At 37.4% G+C, this 26813-nt stretch overlaps 2 long non-coding RNA genes across 4 annotated transcripts in view; one reads left to right on the top strand and one right to left on the bottom strand.

Moving 5' to 3' along the window:
* The window catches only part of LOC110127839 (uncharacterized), a 44550-nt gene extending 21664 nt beyond the window's left edge, over nucleotides 1-22886 (bottom strand). For both annotated transcript variants that reach the window (XR_011489017.1, XR_011489018.1), the window contains exons 1-3: nucleotides 22792-22886; nucleotides 17140-17311; nucleotides 3225-3309 (exon numbers count right to left, since the gene is read on the bottom strand). This is a non-coding gene — a long non-coding RNA (uncharacterized lncRNA). The remainder of the gene's footprint in view (nucleotides 1-3224; nucleotides 3310-17139; nucleotides 17312-22791) is intronic.
* Nucleotides 17305-20315, top strand: LOC110127837 (uncharacterized). Of its 2 annotated transcripts, none has more exons than XR_011489019.1 (3): nucleotides 17305-17377; nucleotides 18324-18443; nucleotides 19546-20315. It is a non-coding gene; the product is annotated as an uncharacterized lncRNA (long non-coding RNA). The 2 variants fall into 2 exon arrangements; XR_002310954.2 differs by having other exon boundaries at nucleotides 17305-17594.
* Nucleotides 22887-26813: the final 3927 nt, after the last annotated feature.

Here is a 26813-nt window from a genome sequence, read left to right as displayed (position 1 = left end):
ACCTGATGCAAAGAACTGACTCATTGGGAAAGACCCTGATGCTGGGAAAGATTAGGGTGGGAGGAGAAGGGGACAACAGAGGATGAGATGGTTGGATGGTATCACCGACTCAATGGACATGAGTTTGAGCAAGCTCTGGGAGTTGGTGTTGGACAGGGAGGCCTGACGTGCTGCAATCCGTGGGGTCGCAAGGAGTTGGACACGGCTGAGCAACTGAACTGAACTGAATAAAAGCCATGGGGCTATTAAATTTATGTTTTTCAAAAGTGTGCTCTTTGTTTCAAAGCTGCCTGCAGTGATTTAAAGCTTGCTCGTTTCTTCATGTGGCCTATCACAACACCCGAAGAGGCCTTAGCATATGGTTTTTTGTTTTGCAGAACATCAGGGATGAAGGATACTAATAATTGTTATAATACAATCAGGTCAAAGTGCTTGTGAGGTGCTCCTAGTCAACTGGCTACATTAATGAAGGCAAATATATCATCCAAGATCCCAGTGTCCTGAAAGAAGGCCTTGCCTCCCTGACATATCCATGAGTAAACAGACTAGATAGCAAGGGGAGAAAACGGGACATTTGCTCCTTTAAGTTATGTGGGGTCGACAGGGTCAGTATGATGCCTCCTTGCATCATAGCTTCAGTTACAACTTTAAGCAATGAGAGAAGAAAAGATGTGAGTTATGAATTCAGCTGCACCAAGGAATCTGAGTTAAGCAGAAGGCAACTGAAAGAATCAGGGATCTGAAAAGCAGGTCCTTGTTGCCCGATATTTTATTGCATTTCTGCCAAGCATACAATTTAACAATTGTTAAACTCTTCACCGTTTTTACATATGAACTGCATTGTGTTAATACCTACTCTGCTTTGGGGATACCTGTAATAATTAAACGGGTGGAGCACAAAGAAGCAGATGGGATTATTATTTCAATCTTCTGCCTGCCTGCCAAGTCACTTCATTTGTGTCTGACTCTTTGCAACCCCATGGACTGTAGCCCTCCAGGCTCTTTCACCCATGGGATTCTCCAGGCAAGAATACTGGAGTGGGTTATCATGCCCTCCTCCAGGGAATCTTCCCAATTCAGGGATGGAACCCCCAGGGATCGAATCCCCATCTCCTGCCTTTCAGATAGATTCTTCACCACTGAGCTACTGGGGAAGCTCACATTCAATCTTCTACTCTGATACAAATAAATTTGGTATGTGCACCTGAAAATAGATATTTCATAGCTGGTATTACCAACTATCAGTTAACAGAAGGAATTTGTGCAGTTTATGTACTCCTCTTTTCTTTAGCTTTTTCTATATCTTGCTTGGGATTTTAGATATAGAGAACATCCCAGCTGCTCATCAAATCATCTACTGGAGGTTAGCAAGTAAAACCAGGAGGTTAATAGACACCAGTTCTTGACGAATTCATTTTTAAGGGGTATGAGTGGAGACAGGCAGAAGATAATCAAAGTGAAAGTTGCTCAGTTGTGTCCGATTCTTTGCAACCCTACGGTCTATACAGTCCATGGAATTCTCCAGGCCAGAATACTGAAATAAGTAGCCGTTCCCTTCTCCAGGGGATCTTCCCAACCCAGGGATCAAACCCAGGTCTTCCGCATTGCAGATGTATTCTTTACCAGCTGAACCACCAGGGAAGTGAAGATAATGAGTAATGATAATTTTATTATTTTAAAATTTACTTTATCTTGATGGGATCCAATTTATCAGTTGGGAGATTGGGATTGACATATATACACTACTGTAAATAAAAAAGAAAACTAATAAGAACCTACTCTATAGCACAGGGAACACTTCTCAATGTTCTGTGGTGACCTAAATTGGAAGGAATCCAAAAAAGAGGGATATGTAAACATATAGCTGATTCACTTTGCTGTACAGTAGAAAGTATTGTAAAGCATCTATAGTCCAATAAAAATTAAACACACATGCACACTCCATTAAGCTTTAAATTGGCTTGTAACACAGAAAAGAGCATTGTGACAGTCTCTTTCACATAAGTTGAGACCGGAAAAAACCCTTTGTTTTTTAAGTGGGAGATGGGGTGTGGAAAATGACAAGTTAGACTTATTTTCCATTTTTATTAAAATATAAGGTTCAGAAAGTCTAATATCCGCTTTTCCTTCCCCTCTAATCATTTTGGGCAGGTCAGGTAAAACTACCATGAAAGTGACAATTTGACCAGATCATAAATAACACCTTCTTCCTGAGAAATACTTAACAGTCAACAAATAATCTGAAGAAATGCACAAAAGAGGCAAAGACCCAGAATTAAAAAATGAAGCAGTGGCCAGGAGAGACATTGTCATGTCCTGTAGCCCAGTGGTGAGATGCTAAGATGCTGTGAGCGTGCTGCTAAGGACAATGGCAGGACTTCCCTGGTGGTCCTGTGGTTAGGACTCTGCGTTTCCACTGCAGCGGCCACTGGTTCGATGCTTGGGCATGAAAGTTCCACATGCCTCCCGGTGCAGCCAAGAAAAATAAATAAATAAAAACAATGGCAGTATTATTTGAGTGCAGTGGGCTCAAAAAGAGGAATTTCTGTGACTCCTCAGCCGAATCAGAAAATTTGAGCATTTTCTATCAAACACTTGAACCATGGTATTTATTTGGACTAAAAACATACCATTACAAGCCTTAAAGTCACAGAAGTATGACTTTCATCAAATAGCTGCTTGCTATTTTCCATTTCAACATTTAGTTATGTAAGCTATTTTTAACATAAATAATTTCAATCATGTACTCAGAGTACCTATAAAAGGGACTTTTGAAACTTACAATAAATTTCTCCCAACTCCCCTTTATTCATCATTTTCTGATTATGATTTGAAAAATCAAAGTCATTATTTAAATTTGAAAGGCCAGAAGATCTAAACAGATATTTCTCCAAAGAAGACATACAGATGGCTAACAAACACATGAAAAGATGCTCAACATCACTCATTATCAGAGAAATGCAAATCAAAACCTCAATGAGGTACCATTACACGCCAGTCAGGATGGCTGCTATCCAAACATCTACAAGCAACAAACTCTGGAGAGGGTGTGGAGAAGAGGAAACCCTCTTACACTGTTGGTGGGAATGCAAACTAGTACAGCCACTATGGAGAACAGTGTGGAGATTCCTTAAAAAACTGGAAATAGATCTGCCATATGACCCAGCAATCCCACTCCTGGGCATACACACCAAGGAAACCAGATCTGAAAGAGACACGCATACCCCAATGTTCATCGCAGCACTGTTTATAATAGCCAGGACATGGAAGCAACCTAGACGTCCATCAGCAGACGAATGGATAAGAAAGCTGTGGGAAAAAAAAAAAAAAAAAGAAAGCTGTGGTACATATACACAATGGAATATTACTCAGCCATTAAAAAGAATACATTTGAATCAGTTCTAATGAGATGGATAAAACTGGAGCCCATTATACAGAGTGAAGTAAGCCAGAAAGAAAAACACCAATACAGTATACTAATGCATATATATGGAATTTAGAAAGATGGTAAAGATAACCCTATATGCAAGACAGCAAAAGAGACACAGATGTATAGAACAGATTTTGGGACTCTATGGGAGAAGGCGAGGGTGGGATGATCTGAGAGAACAGCATCGAAACATGTATATTATCAAGTGTGAAACAGATCACCAGTCCAGGTTGGATGCATGAGACAAGTGCTCGGGGCTGTTGCACTGGGATGACCCAGAGGGATGCGATGGGGAGGGACATGGGTAGGGGGTTCAGGATGGGGAACACATGTAAATCCATGGCTGATTCATGTCAATGTATGGCAAAAACCACTACAATATTGTAAAGGAATTAGCCTCCAACTAATAAAAATAATTGGGAAAAAATAAATAAATAAATAAATTTGAAAGGCCATTTTACTTATCAAGTATTGATGGGTCTTCCATAAGCCACAATAAAAATCCACTCAAAAACTCAGAGGAGAAACAGTGATTAAAGACATTGGGCTCTGGAAAGATTAACAAGGTTACTTCAAATAGTAGGACCTACATGTTTGCTGTGGCTGTCCTGTGTCTGGGAGTCTCTGTGTGCATAGCATGAAGGATGAAGAGGAACTGGGGATTTATGGTGACATGAAAAACCAGCTGTAATTTTAAAAATTAAATGAAGACTATTTCAGCTTTGTAAAGATGTTTTTACAGAAGCCAAAAATGTAGAGTCCCTCATGCCCCCATCTAAACACTGATTCATTCTATATTCTCCTTGAAAATATCTACTGATATCTGAGAAAGGGTCCCCCTGCCTTCCAGACGATAAAGGATCATGACTCATTAGTCAAACAAGGTGCTCACATGTCCTCCCCGCCACCTCAAACCTCTATGCAGCTTTTTACAAGATGTTAATAGTGCACATTGCCATGCCAGAGACAGAATACAAATGTGTTAGGCTTTCATTTTCATTTTAATGTCGTGAGAAACTCATCTATAAAATAGGCTGAAACCTGCTTTTGTGTTTTGCGAATGTACTCTAAGATGACAACTTAGCAAAAATATTTTTATCTAACTCTTTTTACTGGATGAAGATGAACATTATCACATCAAAATTTCTCTTTTCCTTTTCTCTTCCCATTCTCTACCTGTTTTGAACGTCTGGGAACGATTCTGCACTTGTGCTTTCACTTAATAAATATATAATACACAGTGTGCATAAATTAAAAGTTTAGCATCTTTATCATATTTCATCATTTTCAGTACAAGCAAAACAACATACTACAGTACCAAGGCAAATTATATAGTCTTAGTAAGGGAGTTATTTTAAACTACTGTTCAACCATTTATACCTTTATTCAAGTGATTTTGGATCTTGTCCTAAAATCAAAATATAGACAATTACAGCTTGCTGAAGACCAGAGAGGAGTTTCTTTCATCAGCCCATTTAACCAATTTTTTTTAACACCTGCCACATCAAGCCCTGTCTTAGACAATTGGAATATAGAGACAAACATATAAATTAGACATTTTCCCTCAAGGAGCTTACATTTTGATGTATGTTGAAGGAAAATATGAGTTCAGAAATAAACCTAACTGAACATAATTTTTCTAAGGTGAGGTCATTTTAAAACTTGCCAAATTTAGAGACAGCTAACATTTTGGAGGCTATACTTTGGTTCTTTCAAGTGTGAGATAGAAATTTCAAAACTCCAAGTGCTGAGGTCTGGCGTTGTGATTTTTGGATGTTGCTCTTTTTCTTTTTTTAAATTTTTAATTCCTTCATTCTCTGTCGAAGGCAATGCTAAATGTCATTCAGATATTCAGTCAGTTCAGTTCAGTCACTCAGTGGTATTCAATTCTTCGAGACCCCATGGACTGCAGCACACCAGTCTTCCCTGTCCATCACCAACACCCAGAGCTTACTCAAACTCATGTCCATCGAGTTGGTGATGCCATCCAACCATCTCATCCTCTGCCATCCCCTTCTCCTCCTGCCTTCAATCTTCTCTAGCATCAGGGTCTTTTCCAATGAGTCAGTTCTTTGCATCAGGTGGCCAAAGTTTTGGAGCTTCAGCGTCAGTCCTTCAAATGAATATTCAGGACTGATTTCCTTTAGGATTGACTGGTTTGATCTCCATGCAGTTCAAGGGACTTTCAAGAGTCTTCTCCAACACCACAGTTCAAAAGAATCAATGACTTCTAACATTGCCTTCCCTGAATTTTGGACTTCCCTGGTGGCTCAGATGGTAAAGCAGCTGCCTACAATGCAGGAGACCCGGGTTCGATCCCTGGGTCGGGAAGATCCCCTGGAGAAGGAAATGGCAACCCACTCCACTATTATTACCTGGAAAATCCCATGGATGGAGGATCCTGTTAGGCTACAGTCCATGGGGTCACAAAGAATCGGACACAACTGGGCGACTTCACTTCACTTCCCTGATTTTGGCTCTGTGTTAAATAAGTAGCTTTTTCAAATAGACTAGTCATCCTGCACACATGAGTTGGCAAAGGTTTCTGGAACAAAGCCATGGCTGTGATGGTCTGTGAGAGTCAAGACTAGTCCTGTGGGCACTGTCATTTCAGTGCCTCTAGAGATGCGTGTGTTCTTCTTCCCTTTTCTTCCTTCCTTCCTTTATTTCTTCCTCCTACACTCCCTTCCTTCCTTCTTTCCCTTCTTCCTTAATTTCATTTTCTATCTTTTTCTCTCTCTCTCCATTTGTTTATTTATTGATTTTTACAAAGCACACCTAGTAGAGATTCTATTAACCCTAGTCAATAGAATCTATATAAACTGATGAGAACTATTTGCATTTTACACTTAAAACACATTCAGTAAAATCATGCATCACTTTTGTGGGATATTCATATAAACTTTCGCATTTCACCGTCAAAGGAAAGGCAACAAGAAAATATTTTGTGTTTGTTAGTTTCTTTTTTTTTCACTTTATGTTTTTACTTAGACACCAACCACAGCAATCTTTAAAAAGTGTTTACTGAGAACCAAGTAGTGCTTAATGAGTGTGAAACCCATGCTAGGTGCTGGAGACAAGGTGATAAAAGCCACAGCCCCTAAGGAACTCTGACCCTAACAGAGCTCCTTTAATAGCTAATGTTGGTTAGTTTTAATTTCCCCTTTCACTTTTAGTTCCACTGTACATACTGTTGTTTGTTAGTCTCATCCCAGGTTGTCTCTGCCGACGGTTGCTCTCTGATTTGAGGAGTTCTCCTCTCAAACTCTGCTTGTGAACTTGCTCAGCATTCACTTTAAGGAGAAACTGTCAAAGTCTGCATCCTCTAACCCCACCTGGCCTTGGCCACCTGCTGTAATCACTGCAGGACTATGACCATGCTTACTGGCAGTTGGAAGCTGTCACTCTTCTGGCCAAACTTAGTGTTCAAGCTGTTGCCCTTTGATTTTTTGCAATCCATTAAAATTCTATGTCCTACAACAATGCAAGGAAGGAGCTATAAATGACTTTCACTGAGAAGAACAACTTCGAAATGACAAGTATATCACCATTATGTAGTATTGAATAGCCACAGAATTTGACTTTGATTGATGTGAGTTGAAAAAAATAAAAAATTAGGCATTTCACAGAGTCAACAGGAGGGCTGGAGAACCAGGCTTAGTGTTTCATACCTGGAAAAAACAACAGCCCACATCACACACAGAACTGATCTGCTAAAGAAACTTGTTTCCACACTGAGCTCTGAGTATTGCAGCTTGCATTGCAAGCCCCAGTACTCTGAGAATGACCACTCCCATACAGACTCATGACTTTCTGCTTCTTTGGGTCCAGAGGGCTCCAATTCCATCCTTGGGGTAGGTACTTGTGACTGGCAAAACTTCTAAGCCCAGAGGCAAAGAAGGATGGGAAAGTAAGCCTCTGGCATTTTCAGTTTCCATAATATAAGGTTGATTCTTCTTCCCCCTAGACTTACAAGATCTCGGAATATTACTCCAAAGATAGGCAGACAATTCAGATGCTGGACAGCTGAATAGAATGACAAATGTCTGTTTCAACATCTGAATTGAAAATTGTCATCATATTGGTCAGAATCGTATACGCTGAGAGGCTGACAGGCTACTAAGGCTCTAAGCAGGTATTCTTATTTATCAGCATTTATGGTCAGTTTCCCACAGGACACATACTATGGGAAGCGCGCACACACACACACACACACACACACACGGAAAATAAAATCACAAGCATACTTGCTCCTGAACCAGAGCTAAAGAGTTAATTTTTGTAAATGCTGGACAAATCTATGAAAAAATAGAAGCTGAATAGTAATTAACCATTTGGGATTTTCTTCATTTGCCTTTTTGCTTGCTAATGACATTTTAAAAAATATTTTCCATGCTAATTTTGGTAAATGAATACTGGGTTGAATGCATTGAATGTATTCTTCAATCATATTCCTGAGAAAGTTTTTGTTGTTAAAACAAAATAAAAAAAATCATAATAAGTGTATGAAGTTCTAGCCTATGAAATATATAAGGGCATGTACTTATTTTTAATATGGGAGCCTAAAATGTTAGATGTAATTGAGCAAGAGTACAGAATTTTAGCATATATAGTTAGTAAGAGCTTTAATTTATATTCATAGAGTAGGATGCTGTATAGTAAACCCATATAAAGAGGAAAACTCACAATTCCCATTTTTCTCTTGTTTTATATTCATGTTGAACATGCCCATACATTATATAACACTAAAGTTGCTGAACTTTTGTTTTCTTTAGTGGGAAACTGCTTTATAGCTCAGGGAACTCGGCTTGATATGCTCTGTGATGACCAAGAAGGGTGGGGTGAGGGCAGGGGGAGGGAGTCCCCAGAGGGAAGAGAATACGTATACATACACCGGATCACTTTGTTGTACAGCAACATTGTAAAGCAATTATACTCCAGGAAAAAAGGATGGCCTTCCCTGCTGACTCAGACAGTAAAATATCTGCCTGCCATGCAGGAGACCCGGGGTTTGATCCCTGGAGAAGGGAATGGCTACCCGCTCCAGAATAGAATCTCATTCTTTACTTCAGTTGTTTCAAGCAAACCAGATAGTTGAAATAAATCCGATCCACTGTTACTGTTCTCAGTGGTTACTCTTGTATACAGAGCACCAGCACACTCTGTTGGCCACTTAGAATAATGAATGTGGTCCCCACGTCAGCGCTCTGATGTCATTAAGTTCTGCTAAAATTATATGATTTTCATGGAGAAATCTGAAATTTTGGTATTTAGGTAACAATAATGTAAAACATTACATTCTACATGTAAAACGTAAAATTTCGCCCTCATCATTAGTACAGTAGTGAGTATCCCCACCTGCCATGCGGGAGACCAGGGTTTGATTCCCCGCCGGGGAGGCAACACACCCTTTTGGAGAAGGAAATGGCAACCCTCTCCAGTATTCTTGCCTGGAGAATCCCACGAACAGAGGAGCCCAACAGGCTACAGTCCACGGGGTCGCAAAGAGTTGGACACGACTGAGCGACTTCACTTTCTTTCCCTTTCTAATGCATCTATACTGGCAGACCTAATCATCTGAAAGGCAATGGGATGAGGAAATGAAAAATACTTTTAGGTTATCACTTATCATGTAAGCAGACAGACCCTGCATAAGAAATTACAATCATCCCCTGGTATCCACAGTGCACTGATTCCAGGATCCCTGGCAATACTAAAATATGTAGATGCTGAAGTCCCTTATACAAATGGCGTAGTATCTGCATATCACCTATGTACATCTGGGTCTGCCCTGGTGGCTCAGATGGGAAAGAATCTGCCTGCAACGCAGGAGACCCAGGTTCCATCCCTGGGTAGCAACGATTCCCTGGAGAGGGAAGTGGGTTGCCCACTCCAGTATTCTTGCCTGCAGAATCCCCATGGACAGAGGAGCCTGGTGGGCTACAGTACATGGGGTCACAGAGTCAGACACGACTGAGCGACTAACACTTTCAGTTTATATACATCTGGTATACTTTAAATTTTCCTTAGATTATATAATATCTAATACAATGTAAGTGCTATATAGATAGTTGTAAATATAATGGAAATGCTATAGTTGCCAGCACTCAGCAAATTCAGCTTTTGCTTTTTGGAACTTTCTAAAAAAAATTTTTTTTTAATATTTTTGATCCAAGGTTGGTGGATTTCCAGGATGCAGAACCCTAGGGTACAGAGTCTTGACTGCACTCATTCAACTCAGCACTTTCTGAATACCTGCTGTCTGTAAGAGAGGCTAACCATATGGAAAGATGGCTAAGATGGTCCTGCCTTGTCACTCAAAAAATGGTAGAGTTGAAATGTTTATGAAATACTTTGGGTACTAAGTAAGCAAAACCTAGATAAAGTTTAACTTTTAACTGTCCAGTATCATAATTGTTAGCATTGTGAGAAATTTAATTCTCAGAAATAAGACAGAGATGAGCATGTTATTGAGCTTCCCTTGTAGCTCAGCTGTAAAGAACCTGCCTGCCAATGCAGGTGACAAAAGAGACGTAGGTTCAATCCCTGGGTCAGGAAGATCTCTGGGGAAGGGCATGACAACCCACTCTAGTATTCTTGCCTGGAGAATCGCATGGACAGAGGAGCCTCACACGCTACAGTCCATGGGGTTTCAGAGTCAGACACGACTGAAGCGACTTAGCACACTTGTATGAACATGTTATTAAGACCACAGACTCTGGGAACTTACTATATCTACTCACATCTGCCCATGATTTATTTTGATATCTCAAGAAAAAGGTTTCTAGACTCCTATAAGTTATAAGCATATCTTGGGATGAAAATAATGCTGGGATTTTTAGTGCTTGTTATGTGCCAGGTTCTTCTCTAAGGGTTCAGCCTATGTGATCTCACTTCATTCTCACAGCCATCATATGAGACGTGGCTCTTTTCCCACCTTGAAGAGATGCGGGGACCAAAAGCACGAAGGGCTTAAACAATTACCAGCAGATCACACAGCTTGTTATACTTGGCAGAGTCAGGGTTCAAGCCCAAGCACAAGATATAAGAGCTCTCGATTTTATCCTACACTGCAGGTGCTTCTGTGTTTAGCCTATTGTATAAGAATGTGGGGAAGATAAAGAATGCTTAGCAGTGGCTCTTGGATCTTTAGAAAATCACTGATCTAGACAGCAATAGGGCATCTGGTTGTCTATGGCTGAGGACTAGTCATGATAACACAAACTAATAGGTGTGTAGCTTGTAGCTATTCAAGTGATTCCCTAATAACATGTCAGGTCAACATTGCTATGATGAACAACGGATATGTATAGTCTATGATAATCACAATGTTTCTTCCTTCAAACTTCACTAAATACGTTTTATATGTGTTTTTTTTTTGCACCTGAAGCATTTGTGATATATATGTGTATGTTTATATACATATAATGTTTACATATATATAATACAAATAAAGCATTATATACATATAATCTTTATATATGTATATGCTTACCTATATACATATAAACAAAGCAGCTTTCATGTACATATATATATCCTGTTTCATAAAAGAAGAGAGGGTATTTTATTAATTACCATAAGTCAGACAAACTCTAATTCATCATCAATATAGACTGAGATGCTCTGGTTCATTAATATTCTTGTTAATAAAAATTCATTTATCATTGATTCACATGCCTATTTGCTTAAGTCTCATAGTCATTTAATTTGTTTACTTCTCTTGTCTTCCATGAGATTGCAAGCACATTGAGTACTCAGATTAAATTCATGAGTCAGTTGCTTATATAACGGTTACAAATGTTAAGTATGGAAAATAAATACCCCATCATCAAAATAAGGAAATTATTAACATTATAAAATAAGCTCCAAAATAAGTACTTAATTTAATGACAAATATGCCAATTTGAATAAAAGCAAGTTGTTTCTTAAACAGTTGTCACTTTTTAAAATTGAAACCAAAATGATTATGACTTAATACAAATGAGAGATTCATACACATGCATATTTATAGTATTGTGCCCATAAGGAAACTCAGTAATAATCTGATTTGTAAAATCAAATTTGTTATGCTCCTTTAATTAGGAGCAAATGGGAAGGTACAAATAGGGGCCAATATCAGAAAAAAAGATAAGCTCTATCTTAGGTGATTCAGACAAAATCAAATAGCAGAAATTGCATTTATAATATCTTTTGTCTCTAAAAACATTAATAAATATATGAAATCACTACTTCCATAATGATGGAGAAAGCAATATTTATGAATTTCAATATAAATGTAATTATATAATCTTGCTCTAAGTTCCAAAAAAGGAAAAAAATGACAATAAGCTATGGCAAAGAAATGCCTTTAAAGCACTCTCTCATGTATTGCATTGTTTCTATATGTGAAATATAAATGGTTCAAATCAAAATTACTTATTATTGTACAAAACACACATCGGGAGTTGTTCATACTAGTCAATGACTATTATTTGGAGAACTCTGAAACTGGAAATCTTAAGACCCATCCAACATTGGGGCAAACTCTTGGTGACTCCATGATGCCAAAACATGGAGTGGAAAGCCTGATGTATTAGGGAGAAGCACACACAAAGCTTCAAAGACACTGACAGTGCTTACTTTACTGACTTGTTTTAGTAATGCGTCCATAGGTGCTCATTTTAATTCTTTAAATTGTGCATATGTGCTGTATGTCCTTCATTCAATGTAAGACAAAGTTCACACGAAAGAAAATTAAAGGTTAAAGTGATTTTAAAATCACTGAATAAACACATTTGAACTTCCTATATATCTGTTGTTAGCTTATCTATTTGTTTGATAGTTAATGTGTTAGATTATTTTATATTTCTCTGGTTACCATAAAATTCTTTGTTTCTGCATGTTAGTCCTTAATACGTTTTAACTAGAATTAAGTTCTACTTCAAGTTAAAAAAAATAATAACAGTGGTCAAAAAATACAGAAGTTTATTTTTTCTCACATTAAAAAAAAAAAAATGTCATAGACTCTGGCAATCCAAGAATGATGTGATAGTATTGCTCAAAAAGTTCTCAGGGACCTAGGCTTCTTCCAGTTTTCTGAACCATGAACCTTAGGCTATGACCTTACTATTCATAATATGAAATAGAATGTCAGCCTCCCATTCCAGTTCTCAGCAGCTATATAAAGTGAGTGGGATAAGATGGAAGGAAAAGCTGCAATATATTCCTATTAACACCTCATTGACCAGGTATTGATCACATGGTCATAGCTTCTTACAAGAGAGGTTGGGAAATGTAGTCTTAATTCTGATAGCCTTCTTGCCCTGCTAAACATCTTTTTTCTATGAAAGAAGAGAAAAAATACTAATAAATCCTGTTACCTGAGAATAATGTGGCAATGTTAACCATAAGAAATAGTATCTTTCTGATGATTATATTTACATGTTTAAAAAACCTTTCTCTCCTTTAATTTAGAGTTTATCAGATTAGAAACTCCCTCTACTGATCTGTATCTTCTATCTTGTAAATATTCAGATTCATAGACTATGTTTTTTAAAGGCCCCCATTCAGTATACTCTATTCTTTCCAGCAATACTTGATTGTATTTTAATATAATAAACTAAAAGGGAAATACAAACATAAAATCAATATGTTGTTAGTTTTATTAAATTACTATGAAAATTAAAGTATAATACCTGTAAGAATAACATTACCAGTTTTTTACCATTCATTTGTTGACTATATTGAGCATTTTAGGTAAATTTTAATGTAAAAATATTAAATGTAAGCGAGGAGTGAAATTTTCTTTTCTCCTATTCGTAATTTGACCTTAACAGTAAGTGAAAAAATTAGTATAGTTTCCATTTCTTTCAGTCATTTATCAAAAATAATATATATATGTTAAGCTCAGACTACTACAAAGAAAAATTATTTTTCCTCATCCTATTTACATAGCTGAGCCAGAGTTTAAAAATATTTTTAAAATATTTATTTAATAAAGTCTGCTTCTTTCTCAGTTTTTTAATAACCACTTAATACATCATCTTTAAGTGAATAACCAAAAAAAAAAGTTGAATCATCCTTCATTCTGAATTTCAAATAATTGTGATAAATCAAATTTCCTGTCTCACAAGTAATGTTTTACCTTTTTTCACCAATATTAACAAATCAAAGTACTATTACAGTATAATATTTGATAGTCAAAACAGACAAAAGAATGGAACAAAGAGAAACTCTAAGAAACAAAAGTGTAATATGTACATACTGAAGTGAAAGTGTTAGTCGCTCAGGCGTATCCAGCTCTTCGCAACTCCATGGACTATAGCCTGCCAGACTCCTTTGCCTGTGGCGTTCTCCAGGCAAGAACACTAGTGAGGTTAGCCATTTCCTTCTCCCAGGGGTCTCCCCAATCCAATGATCAAACCCAGGTTTCCTGCATTGCAGGCTGATTGTTTTCCATCTGAGCCATCACTGCTCACTTATGTTCTAGAAATGTTGTAACTGGCTGTTGCGTAAACTGAGAGTCCTCTGATTTACACAGAGAAAAATTAGGTATAAGTAGAAAATGCAGTGATATCATCATAAAGTACTCACATACAAGTTGAATTCATAAACATTTTAACGGCAAACCTTCAGTTAAAAATTGCTCAGAAAATCATGAAGCCGAATTTTGCAGTCAACTACTAAATCCCAACTTGGAGATTCAATCTGATGTTAAGAGTCTTCTACTCTGGGAGAAGGGTTTCTTGATTTACTTTCAGCTTCAAGTCTGCCTGTCATTTAGCACAAAGGTAATGTTAGGGGCTGATTGCCTGAGTGTAAAGGTAGCTAGAGGGACAAGCAACTTTTTTTGTTTGTATTTGCTCTCTGTCTTTCCTCCCACTGTGTTAATTCAAGTCACCTTCCAGGCTTAAGCCAGTCTCTAATGAAGGTTGTACTTGGTTGCAACCTGGAAAGTTTATCCACAGCCTGATATGGTGACAAAGCTTGCTCTGTTCTTGGCAGGGTGGCTGAATGTAACAATTTAGAGCAAGAGCTCTGAAAGTCCAGGTGACTGTCAATCCTAGCTCTACAGTCTAGTAGCTCTGTGAACTTTAGCAAGTTAATTAACCTCTCTGCTTTGTAGGTGATTTGTATGGTGGGTGTGATTATAAGATAGATACACAAAAACAGATAATGAAAATAGATACCTTGCATCTATCAAGTACTCAAAAAATATGTATCATCATCATATATTCTATATCAGTATAGATATATGTATAAGTGTATGTATAAACATGACATTTAAAAAGAAACTATTGGAGAAGTTTTGAAAGTATTGAAAAAAAGTTTTGAAAGAAAGTTGAAGAAGAAAGTTGGGTAGGGGCATTGGAAATTAGAGTTGTTCGAGACCAAAACACTGAGAGGGAGAAAGAGAGTGATTGAAATTACAATTAATCTCTCAAAAACTGTTAGGATGTTGCTGTGCAGAGTACTTTTCACTCCACCTTGGATGATTCTGTTTGCCAGATCTGAGTTGTTACCCTAGATTTAGATGTGATTTTTAATTTCTTGGGTAGTAATAGATACCCAAATTTCCCAAGGATCAAACAAGCCTTGATCAGTGGACAAGATGCTGGTTTCAATCCACCATTTCAAACATCTCTTTCATCCCTACCCTCCCCTCTCATCAAATGCTTGCTGCTCGCTGTTTAGGGAACGTAATTACTACCTCTGGGAGTTTGCATGAGTTATTGTTCTTACGTACATAGCCTTTCCCTAACTATCTCTTCCACTGGTGAAGTCTTGCTCTTGTTTTAATACCTAGCTCAATCATTTTGTCCTTCCCTTACTCAACAAGGTCAGCGGCTCTCTCCTCTGAGGTCCCCCAACTCTTTCCCCAAGCTTACTTAACCTCCATTCTGCCTCACGTGGTGGTCTTTTATCCAAGATCACTAGACTATTAACTCTTTGATGGCAGGTGTTTGCTTATTTTGTTTTCTCCAGTATCTAGCACACAGCCTGGAGTATAGAGTAAGTACTCAAAGAGCTATTGTCATGATTGAATAAATGTGAGCTCCTTATGAAAAGCTGAGACATCATAATAACAATGCTAAGTTTCATGTGAAGTATTACAGGAACTCAGAAGAAAGAGAAAGGAATGTCATATTAACACACAATGATTTTCCAAGATACATATTTCTTGTATAGAGACACTTGCATAGACTCATGTACTTCCTAGGAGCTAGAAAAAGATGAGATGATTCTTGCTTTTCTAAATTTACAGTCAAGTTAGGGAGACAAGACCAGTAAGCACTGTTCAAGATAAAATTCAGAGGTTTACAGAAGTCTAGAGATGGGGAAATCATATAGAGCTAAATTAGCATAAGCAAAGATAACTTTCTTGAGGAGGTGAGACTAGCGTTTGATGTCAAAAAAGACAGTGTTTGTACAGCGTAGGGGAAAAACAGATGGTTTCCGAGATGTGCGAAGCAAGGAAAAGCAAAGGGAGCCTGGTGTGTATGGGAACTGCTGAAACAGCCCAGATTGCATGTTAGGAAGCCGTGGGAAATCAGGGGAGACCAGTAGGTCGGGCCAGATTCTAATGAGGCTTTTAAAGTTACTGTTAACTAAAGTTTGAGATTTTTCCGGTAGCTGAAGCAAATGATTGATTGATGAAGCAGGGGGTGGGGAAACATTGCACTGACTAAATGTTGACCATTATAATTTTCAGCGCAACAGCTGCTACTGAAATTGCAGTCATTCAAAACGAAAAATAGACACTGTTGTTCTGAAATAGCTTGGACTATTTGGAACCCTGGAGCCTGAGTGCATGCAATGTGGTTTCACTAAGAACATGATGGAGTGCGGGTTCCTGTTTTTCTTTTTTTCATAATGACTTGTTCTATGGATTGAGAATTCAAACTGAGCAACAATTTCACAGTCGGAGTTGGAGTGTGGGTTGTATAAAGTTGCAGAAGCGCTTTTCCAAAGACTTGAAAACTCCTCCCTACTCCCTAATTACACTAACTAGAATGATGTTTGAAAAACATCAATTGCTTACTTTCCTGACTCCCACAAGTCTATTTATTATCAACTCATTATTTACATTGTATTACTTGCTGATAGTAATATTTTACCAAAGAATTTAGCCACGAAGTTTGACAGTCTATTTTTACTTTAAGATAAACATTTACAAAACTACCCATGTCATGTAAATATTTGAGGTAGGAATAATCCATAAATATTATTTACAATTAAACTCATGATTACTTATTGTTTTCTACACCAGATAAACAATTTTTTTCAAGGTCATCATTTTAGTTTCTTAGGGATTATCAATCTCTATAAAGTCGAATAAATTATTTTATAGTTCAACGTTAATATACTACGCGTCCTTGTTTATTTTCTGGCCCACCATCTCTATACCACTAGTTTATTATAGGTGACTTTGCCGTATCAAGAGATTTGGACATCATCTCATAGTAGATATTTGAAAACAGAGAGAAGCTAAAAAAAAATCACTATCTATATGTTGAATATATAATACTGGCAGCAATAGAAAGATGAATTAGAGGACAAAGGGAGAAATTTAGAGGCAGAGGGACTACTTAACAAAATAAATGATTAGGGCAAGAACAAATTGTGCAAAAAAAAAGAGAGAGAACAAGATTGAAGAGCATTTTAGGGGTTGAGTGGGACTTGTTTTTAGACAAATTGAATCGATGAGTACATATACAACTACCTACCAGTGGTGGAGTCCCAGACATGCTTGCTAAGGGTAAAAATGGAGCTCTCTTGGTTACTGTAAGGAGAGAATGGTAGAGGCTTCTCTGGGTAGCAGGTTGCTATAGCAACAGTATCCTGTCAAGCACAGAGTCCCTTTGTCTCTGCTGGTGACCCGTAGAGGTTTCCAGAAGCCTGAAAATGTATAAGCATCCTAGATCAATTGCCTTTTTTTTTTTTTAACAGAAAAGCAGTCATCAGGTGGCTATCATAAACATGGTTAAGATTTGAACAGAAACTTTATCTCATCTTATCAAATGTTTATGGGACTAAAGTTTTATGTAAAAGTAGACTCCTTAAAACTTTGACTCTGGGAAACTTGTTTAACATCTGTGTTTCCATATTTCTTCACCTGTAAGACAGAATAATAATTATGCCTATCTCATAAGCTTGTGATATGGTGCCTAGAAAGTACAAGGTAAGTAGAATGTAAACATTAGCCATTATTGCTATTGTCATTATCATCTGCCTCATGTGAGTAGGTAGCATAGTGTAGTAATTCAAAGCATGAGCTCCAGGAAGAAAATGCCTTGGTTATTTGTTTCAATATGGCACTTTTTAGCTGTGTAATCTTGAAGTTGTTTAACCTCCCTGTGCTTCTGTTTCCTCGTTTTATTTTTCTTTAATTTTTATTGGAGTGTAGTTGATTTACAGTGTTGTGTTAGTTTCAGGTGTACTGAAAAGTGAGTCAGTTATACATGTACGTATATCCACCTTTTGTTTTAGATTCTTTCTCATATAGACCGTTTCAAGATATTGAGTACAGTTCTCTATGCTATACAGTGGATTCTTATTAGTTATCTATTTTATATACAGTAGTGTGTCTGTTTCCTCACTTTAAAAATGGGAAATAATTGTATCTACCTAAGAGAGATGTTATATCAGTTAATTGAATTAATATTTATAAAGTACCTAAATTGATGCTATGCAATATAGTAAATATTTAACAAGTATTTATCAAATAAACAAACATAGACTATTCTTATCAGATTCCTCTTATCATTCTAATATTCTCATGTTTCATTTTATAATAGTTATTTTTTAATTTAATTTGCTCTTATATTTTCTATGGCTTCTGAATTTAAAGAAAGCAAAAAGGCAGGCAGGAAAGACATCTAAAATGTATTGCATTTCTACTTTGTTCCAGGCACTCTTGGAGGTACTGTATCATTTAATCCTCACAAAAACTGCATGAGTTTTTTCATTTACAGCATGCTACAGATAAGAAAACAGACCTGAAAAACTGGAATAACTCAGTGCCTCACAGGTGACAAATGTTTAAGCCTGAATTGAAATCCACATTCTCTTGATTCTAACACTAATATTCTTTAAATTATAAACAGAATTTCTTAAATAAGTTTAAAGTAAATGATAATTATTAACAAATAATCATGATAATCACTGATGATAATTATGTACTCTTTTATTTTCATTTTATTCCCATCAAACCTTACATTTTTAGTAGTTAACAGTTTCTTCTGGATATTATACAATACATCAATTTATCAACCTGTTATATTATTCCTGGGTGAGGAAAGTATAGCATTCTAACAAGGGAGATAATTAATGATTAATTTATGATTGATTATTCAATTAGTGGTGGATTCAATGGAAAACAGATCCTACAACATGACTTTAAAAGCCCATTAAAATATATAAATGAATGCAGTTTTCTATCATAACCATATCATTTGCTTTTTTTCAAACTATCTTACACTAATTCTTTATCTTATAAAAATTATGTGTATCACTTTACATCTAATAGTTTTATTAGGTTTTAAGATGACAGTGAGATTGCTTTATGTCCATTAAGACAAAGGAAATAGCCATTAAAATTATTTTTAAGGAATTGATAATGCCTCAAACTTAAGAGTTCACTCCCTTTAAAGCAGAAAATTAGATTCCATCTTGGATTTAAGATGAATGAAGTATTTGAGATACACAAAATCCATCATGGCATTTTTCATCCTCACCAAACTTAGACTTAATAAAAATGACTTCATCTGCTATTTCCAGGTTAATTTTCAGTTCAGCATTTTGTCAAATGATATTTCTAGCTAGAGTCCCCAGTTGCACAGAAGCAGCGATTTCCACATCAAAGTTTCAAGGAAAATAGAAACACATTTTAAGATGGCAAGAAAAGAAAATAATTACTGCTGTTAGTCACTCCTCAAGGGCCAAGGAGAAAATGGAAATGAATTTAGATGTGGATGAAAAGGTGAAATGTGGTTCTTCTTTGTCACTGCCGTGCATTCATTACAAAGCAATCTAATAAGCTACAGCATCAGAGGGAAGAAATAAGGATGCCATAAGTATATTTTCTCTTTTCAAGTTCAAATAATCCATAATTTCTATTGCCTATCTTTTAGAAATTCCAATGAAGATATTTTCCACCTGCAAATTTGTTAGTGGCTATGCTTTCTATTCATATTATCTTAACATACACTTAAAATGGAAGCATTGTACCCAAGGATTTGTTTTCAACAATGTGGTTCAACAATGACAATGACAGCTGCTCAGAGGTAATCTATTCAACTCTTCTAAACAAATGCAATATTCTGTGTACATATGTTTACATTTCTACCTATCATTCTGAAAAAATAAATCACCTCCATTAATATTACCCATACCTTAACCTAAAACCTGTACAAGCCAGTGAATAAAACCTTTGGGAAGAAAAAATACAAAACTCATCCTAAGCAAATTCATGGTTAACCAGCATTCAGTTCAGTCACTCAATCGTGTCTGACTCTTTGTGACTCCATGGACTGCAGCACACCAGGCCTCCCTATCCATCAGCAATTCCAGAGCTTGCTCAAAGTTATGTCCATCGAGTCAGTGATGCCATCCAACCATCTCATCTGCTGTCATCCCCTTCTCCTGCCTTCGATATTTCCCATTATCAGGGTCTTTTCCAATGAGTCAGTTCTTCACATCAGGTGGCCAGAATGTTGGAGCTTCAGCTACAGCATCAGTCCTTCCAGTGAATATTCAGGACTGATTTCCTTTAGGATTGACTGGTTTGATCTCCCTGCACTGTATACCATGAAATATCTAAGTTTTCAACACTGAAAACTTTTCTTAAGAATTACTGTTTCAAGAAGCGAGAATTTCTTTCAGAGAAATTGGAGCAAATCCAGTAGTATCTATGCCTTACATAGGAAAAGCTTAAAATGTTTGTAAACAGAGGGAGGGAAGGCTGAAATATAGTTGAAAAATTCACCATGGGAAACAGAAGTCACGTGCCTTCAACCATTACTAAGTATGTTATTCTTAGAGATGAACAAAGGGAAACAGGCATCAGGGAGCACTGAAATTTGTCATAAGAAATATTTTTAACAGAATGAATGTTGGATATGTCAGAGATGTTCTATTTCCCTTGATTTCCACACTCTGTTTTTAACCACCCTGCTTCGTGCCCTGGGAGGTTGAACTCCATCAGTTGCACAGGCTCTTCTGACTTCCAGCTGGATTTGGTCCATGGAAAGTATTAGCACGTGAAGGAGAGTGAGATCCCAGCATTTATCACCATGCTAACCCTTGCCAGCTTGCAGGCTGGCAGGGGTTGTCACACCGCCAAAGGCCAGAGCACCTGTTTGGCATCCCTCTCCTGTAGCACAGCCACAGTGGAAGCAACGGTGACATTTTTTTATGGACTCCTATACCCATTCCCCTTCAGGCCTAGGATGCTAAGAATTTCCGGCTTTTGCCAGTCCTGAGGTATGGCATCCCTTGCTGGTTTTGCTGGGGTTTTATGTTTTGTTTTGTTTGGAGTTTTTGTTTGTTTGTTTGTTTTATTTTGTTTTTTAGTCTAGCCCACAATTTCACAAGTAGTTCCTTATTAAACTACACTTAATTACCCCCATTTGAGGGTGCCGTCTTTTCTGCTGACAAATATATGGAGCAAATACAGGCATTCTCAGCATTAAATTTTCAATCTCTTCCTCTAGCTACTAAAGAAATTAAAATGTCTTTAAAATCATTTAAATGATTTGAGGGTTTACAGATAACAGACCACTCCCCTGGATTAGGTAAGCCTCGTAATTAATGATAATCTAATGCTGAATTTAAAGTTTACCTTTTTTCTTATGAGAGCAGAAAAGTGTTTCACAGCTTGGTAAATTATTGTATCAAGAGAAACAAACCTAGGTACCTTTCCAATTGAGTATTTTACCTCAATTGGAAAATTATGAAATTTTCTCATCTGATTTTGATTGATATGTCCTAATTATAAATATATCAAATAACCAAATCTCTCATTTTTTTCAAAGTCTTAGACATATTATTTACCTGTCACAACATCTTTTAAACAATGGCAAAATTTTATATTGATACTACTGTATTTGAGTCTTTATCAATATATTAATATTCACATGGGTATCAAAGAATGGATTTTTATTTTTAAGACCCACAAGAGCAAAGCTCCAAACATAATCAGTATAGACAAGCTCTAGGATTGACAGGAATGGTCACCTTCAGTCCATTTGTGACATTTCCATGAATGTCATTCATTCCTGTCCCAGTTTCTCAGTATTCCTTTTCCCTCACCTGAAAATAAATGCTCAATCAACCAAGTTCAAAATAGAAATGAAAATAGTAGGCTGACACACACATTTTTCAATGTTCCCTTTTGTAACTCTTTTTATCCAATATGTATAACCATATCAATAAGCTTTACTTGCCAAACTCCACCATGATATTTTTATTTACTTGGCCAAAAGACAAAGATAATACTTCTCTATTAAATTTAATATGAACATGGAAAAGCTAACCTATCACTCATATTTGAACAGATCATAAACAGCATTATAATGGTATCAATATAGCAATTTTCCAGATGGTGAAATGGAGACTCAGAGAGAGAATGTGATTTTCTCAAGGTTACATAACCAGTAAGCTATAGAACTTGATCTTGAACTCAGGTCTCTTAACTCTACTAAACTGCTTTATTCGTCACATCTTGTGAACATCCTTTGACCGAGTGGAGGAGAAAAGCAATAAAACACTAAACACCCAAGTCAGAATAAAGAGAGGAAGGGGAGACTGAGATCACTGGTAGAAAACATCACCAAGTTTAGAATTTTAACTAGGACCAGCTTTACCTGAGGGGAAGAGACTTGAGATGTACAGTGTTTGTCATTGGCCATTAATCTCAAAAGTAGAGGCCCACTGGGCATAAAGAAAAAGGAGGGAATGCAGATTTCTTCCCTTAACTTTCTGTCTTAACATCTTTACCTTGATCTCTCCCAAGAGGAAGAGTTAAGAAATAGGTTAAAAATAAGTGATTACATCAATAATTTATTGACCAAGTTGTCCAGAAAGACTTGGAGCACTAGATAAATTAATGCCAACCATTTACTTGATGTGATACTAAGTAGCTGTTGGATTTGATGCCTGATTATTTCATTCGTGTAGAACTCACTTCAGTGGAACAGGTATGCAGACTCCAAACCACAGTGGAGGTATCAAAATTTGACTTGCACCTTGTTTGTTTGCTTCTCAGAAGGAATTAATCCCTTTCTGAGACTCGTAATTAAAGCAAAGGGAAAAAGGAAATTCAATATTTTCATTGTACTAGGAATTAAACCATGTAGAATATTATCTGATGGAATTACCTTGAATGTGATGTTTGAACATGTGTGGGTGCTTATTTCCATTCTTCAGTCATTGATTCATTCAGCTGACATCTGTTGAGCACCTTCTAGATGAAAAGCACATACCAAGGATTTCAGAAACAAAGGAGAAGTCTTGATGGTTTCAGTTGCTGAAGAGCCAGAAGACTGGCGAGAAAGACTGAGGTGCAAATGCCCCAGAGTTCCAACTTGAACATCCTTGGAATACAATGCAGTCACATTTGCACAAATGATAAAAATGGTGCATGGACTCCCACTGTGTGCCTACAGGACCCCAGATCCTCTCTCAAGCAGTCCCAGGGTGGACTATCTCCTGTCCATCCATCTCGCTGCCTGGGCCTTCACACCCCAATCTGGCTCCATGCCTTGTGACTCCATTTTCTACTGTTTCCAATAAGATCCTCTTAAAGTTCCCATGGACCGCATTGCCACTGCCATTCTGTCTTCAGAAGCCAGGGCAAAGATGCATTGTCATCCCTCACTCTGTGATGGGTACAGTGCCAGCTTCACTAATGGATGATCAGTACAAGGATACAAGACTCTTCTTTCAAAAAGGGCCCAGCACTTGGAGTTTTCTGCTCTCTGTTTACCACCTTGAAATCCTTAGGAAGTATTTCTTTCCATGTGTGTTTTTGAGTTAAAGCCCAATGGGACAATACATAATGCACCAGAACTTGCAGCCTAAATCCACACACGCCTCCCCCCCAACTCCCACCGCCTCTTGACTCCATGGTAGAAGTCCCAAATAGCCACTTCCCACCCTCTGATCCCCTGGGTCCTATCCTCCTTCCACTCATTGCTTCCCCTCTACTCCCTGACCTCTGTCATTTTCCACCCAGGGAAGCAACAGGTCCATACTGGTGGGGAGAAGTCTACATTCCTCTTATTGTCCTTCACCCCCGTAGGAGCCTGGACAGTGGTCACAGGACAGGTCTGGGTCACTTGCATGTACCCTGTGATGTCTAGAGAGGATGCATGGTAATGGTTATCCTATACCTGGGCAGGCAGGATCACAGCATTTGTGATGAAGGCAAGCCTCTGTTACACACTTGATCCAACTCCACTTGTTCCAACTTGGAGGAGACAGTCTCTTGGGACTGAGGGTCACCCAGACAGTGATGCTTGTGATGGCTACCAATAGGAAATGAAGATTTACATCCCTGCCCCTTCTGGGGTCCCAGATTTTCATCTTGCACTGGGGCTGCAGATTATGTAGCTGACCCTGAATAGGTACATCATACCTATTGGATATTATACTGAACAGAATAACTTATCCTACTGTTCCCTTTAATATGATAGAGTATGACGGAAAACATTCACCATGTTAGAATAATGTGCAGTCAGAGAAACTGATGCTTGGGATATGGCCTTGACTGGCCTGACGGAACCTCCATGCATAGAGGTGTTGAGGCAAAGGAGATGATTCATATGGTTAAAAAAATTACTTATATACAGACATTTAAAAACTAAGTGAATATATTGAGAATTATGGAAGCCAGATTTCTCACTGCTTGAGAAAATACAAATATAGAAATGAGGAAGGTGAGAATAAATCTTGAAGTGTTGGGTTGGAATTGTGAACTCATGGTTTTTAATATATAAATAGATGGATGAGTATAAAAAGAGATAGAGATCTAAGTGAGCATATACATATGTGTATGTGTGTATATATATTTCTAGTTTTGCTGCTGAGTTCTGCAAGCCCAATATGGTGGTGGTGGTTTAGTCTCTCAGTCATTTCCAATTCTTTGTGACCCCATGGGGATGGCCCACCAGGCTCCTCTGTCCATGGGATTTTCCAGGCAAGAATACTGGATGGGTTGCCATTTCCTTCTCCAGGGCATCTTCCCGACCCAGGGATTGAACCCACATCTCCTGCAGGTGAATTCTTTACTGACTGAGCTACCAGGGAAGCCCCGTACCTAGCATCCTAATCTTGGTTTCTAAATACTGTGCTCCACTAAACAAAACCAGGACTCCTTGGAAAAAATGGATGATTCCACAGTAAGAAACGTATACTATGGAGCTGGAATTCTGTGTGGTCCCAGAGAGAAAGGAAGGGATTGAAGGATATTTGGGCATGGCAAGGGAGCAAAGAAAACACCTTAAAAGGACAATTTGAGCAGCAAAATAAACAATGACAATCAGTTATAACCCACTGAATAAGATGGGAATCCATGAGTCCATGCTGATGTAATGTACATGAAGGAGTGAATAAGCTAGTGGAAGAAAGGATTGCTTTATATAACAGTAAAGCACCAACCATTAAACTGGAAAGAATGATGAACTGAGAATACCCCCTTTTGGCAGTCACCTCAGTAAAAATTGTTTCAAGAAACAATAATCAGTGGGTGATTATAAAAAGAGTGAGGGGTTTCCCTGGTGGCTCAAGGGTAAATAATCTGTCTGCCCAAATAGGAGACGTGGGTTTGATACCTGGTCTGAGAAGATCCCACGTGCCACAGAGCAACTAGGCCTGTGGACCACAACTATTAAGCCTGTGCTCTCGAGCCCGAGTTCTGCAACAGGAGAAGCCAGTGCATCAAGAGGCCCACGTACCTCAACTCGAGAGAAGCCTCTGCTCGCTGCAACCAGAGGAAAGCCCGAACAAACAAAAATAAATAAATAAATAAAACTTTTTTTAAAGAGTGAAAGTTTGAAAGAAATGAAATTATTTACCTGGTCTCAAAGTTGTTCCCCAATTACTTTTTGTCAAAAATGGGTGTTGAACTTTATTGACAGCTTTTTCAGCATCTATCAAGGTTATCATATGGCTTTCATCTTTCAATTTGCTAATATGTGTATCACAACCCACTTACTTTAAAGTACTTATGATTTATTTAAAAATTAAAATAATAAGTGCATGCTGACATGAATAACAATTTTTAGTAAAATATTTTTTAAACATCAGTGAGAAAACAGGCATTCCTTAATTTTTTATAATTGTTAATTATCAATATTGTGATTACTGAAAAATAGCCAATTTTCATATCTCCTTCTACTTCCTCTGATGTGACATGTTGTTTTGGTTGAAGTAGGTAAAAGATATGTAGTCTCACGCAGATACGTAGTTGAAAAATGAAAGAGTAATTTAACAGTCTTTGCAGATAAAGTTTAATATTCTTTGGTACTCTAGCAAAATTTAACATTAGTTTCTTAAAATATATCTTGAAAAATTTTTTATGAAGTAAAAATTGATCGATGAAATTGTCATATTCTTTTAAATCCTATGTATCTTTTTTAGATTAATAGACTTTACTCTTAATGGCTTTATATTTATTTTTAAAAGTGAGCAGATAATGCTGAGGTCTCATATACAACCCTACCCCACACACAGTTTTCCTTAAGATTAAGATCTTACATAATTTTGGCACATCTGTTAAAATTAATGAGTCACATTTGAGACATTATTATTCACTGAAGTCCATTGTTATGTTTGTTCAGTCACTCAGTCGTGTCCGACTCTTTGCAACCCCATGGACTGCAGCACACCAGGCTTCCCTGTCCTGCACTGTCTCCCGGAGTTTACTCAAACTCAGGTCCAGTGAGTCGATGATGCCATCTAACCATCTCATCCTCTGTCACCCCATTCTCCTCTTAAAGTCCATAGCTCACATAAAAGTTGCTCTTTGTGAGGTACAGTTCTCTGGGTTTTTACAAGTATATAATGTCGTATATAGTGTCATATGACATAATTTCACTGCCCTAAAAATCCCCTGCACTTCAGGTATTCATCTTTCCCACCACCACTACTCCCCAGATGGCTGTCAACAATCAAGGTGCATACTGTCTCTATAGTTTTCTCTTGTCCAGAATATCATAGTTGCAATTATATAAAAATTAGATTTTTCTGATTGCCACCTTTTGCTTACCGATATGCTTTTAAGATTCCTCCATTTCCTTTCATGACTTGATAGCTCATTTCTTTTTATTACTGAATAATATTCCACACTGCTACAATTTATTTATGTATTCACCTATTGAGGACATCTTAGTGCTTGCCA

Source organism: Odocoileus virginianus, chromosome 8 (genome assembly GCF_023699985.2).
Source record: "Odocoileus virginianus isolate 20LAN1187 ecotype Illinois chromosome 8, Ovbor_1.2, whole genome shotgun sequence".
Classification (NCBI taxonomy): Eukaryota; Metazoa; Chordata; class Mammalia; order Artiodactyla; family Cervidae; genus Odocoileus; species Odocoileus virginianus.
This window is presented reverse-complemented; position numbering and strand designations above follow the sequence as displayed.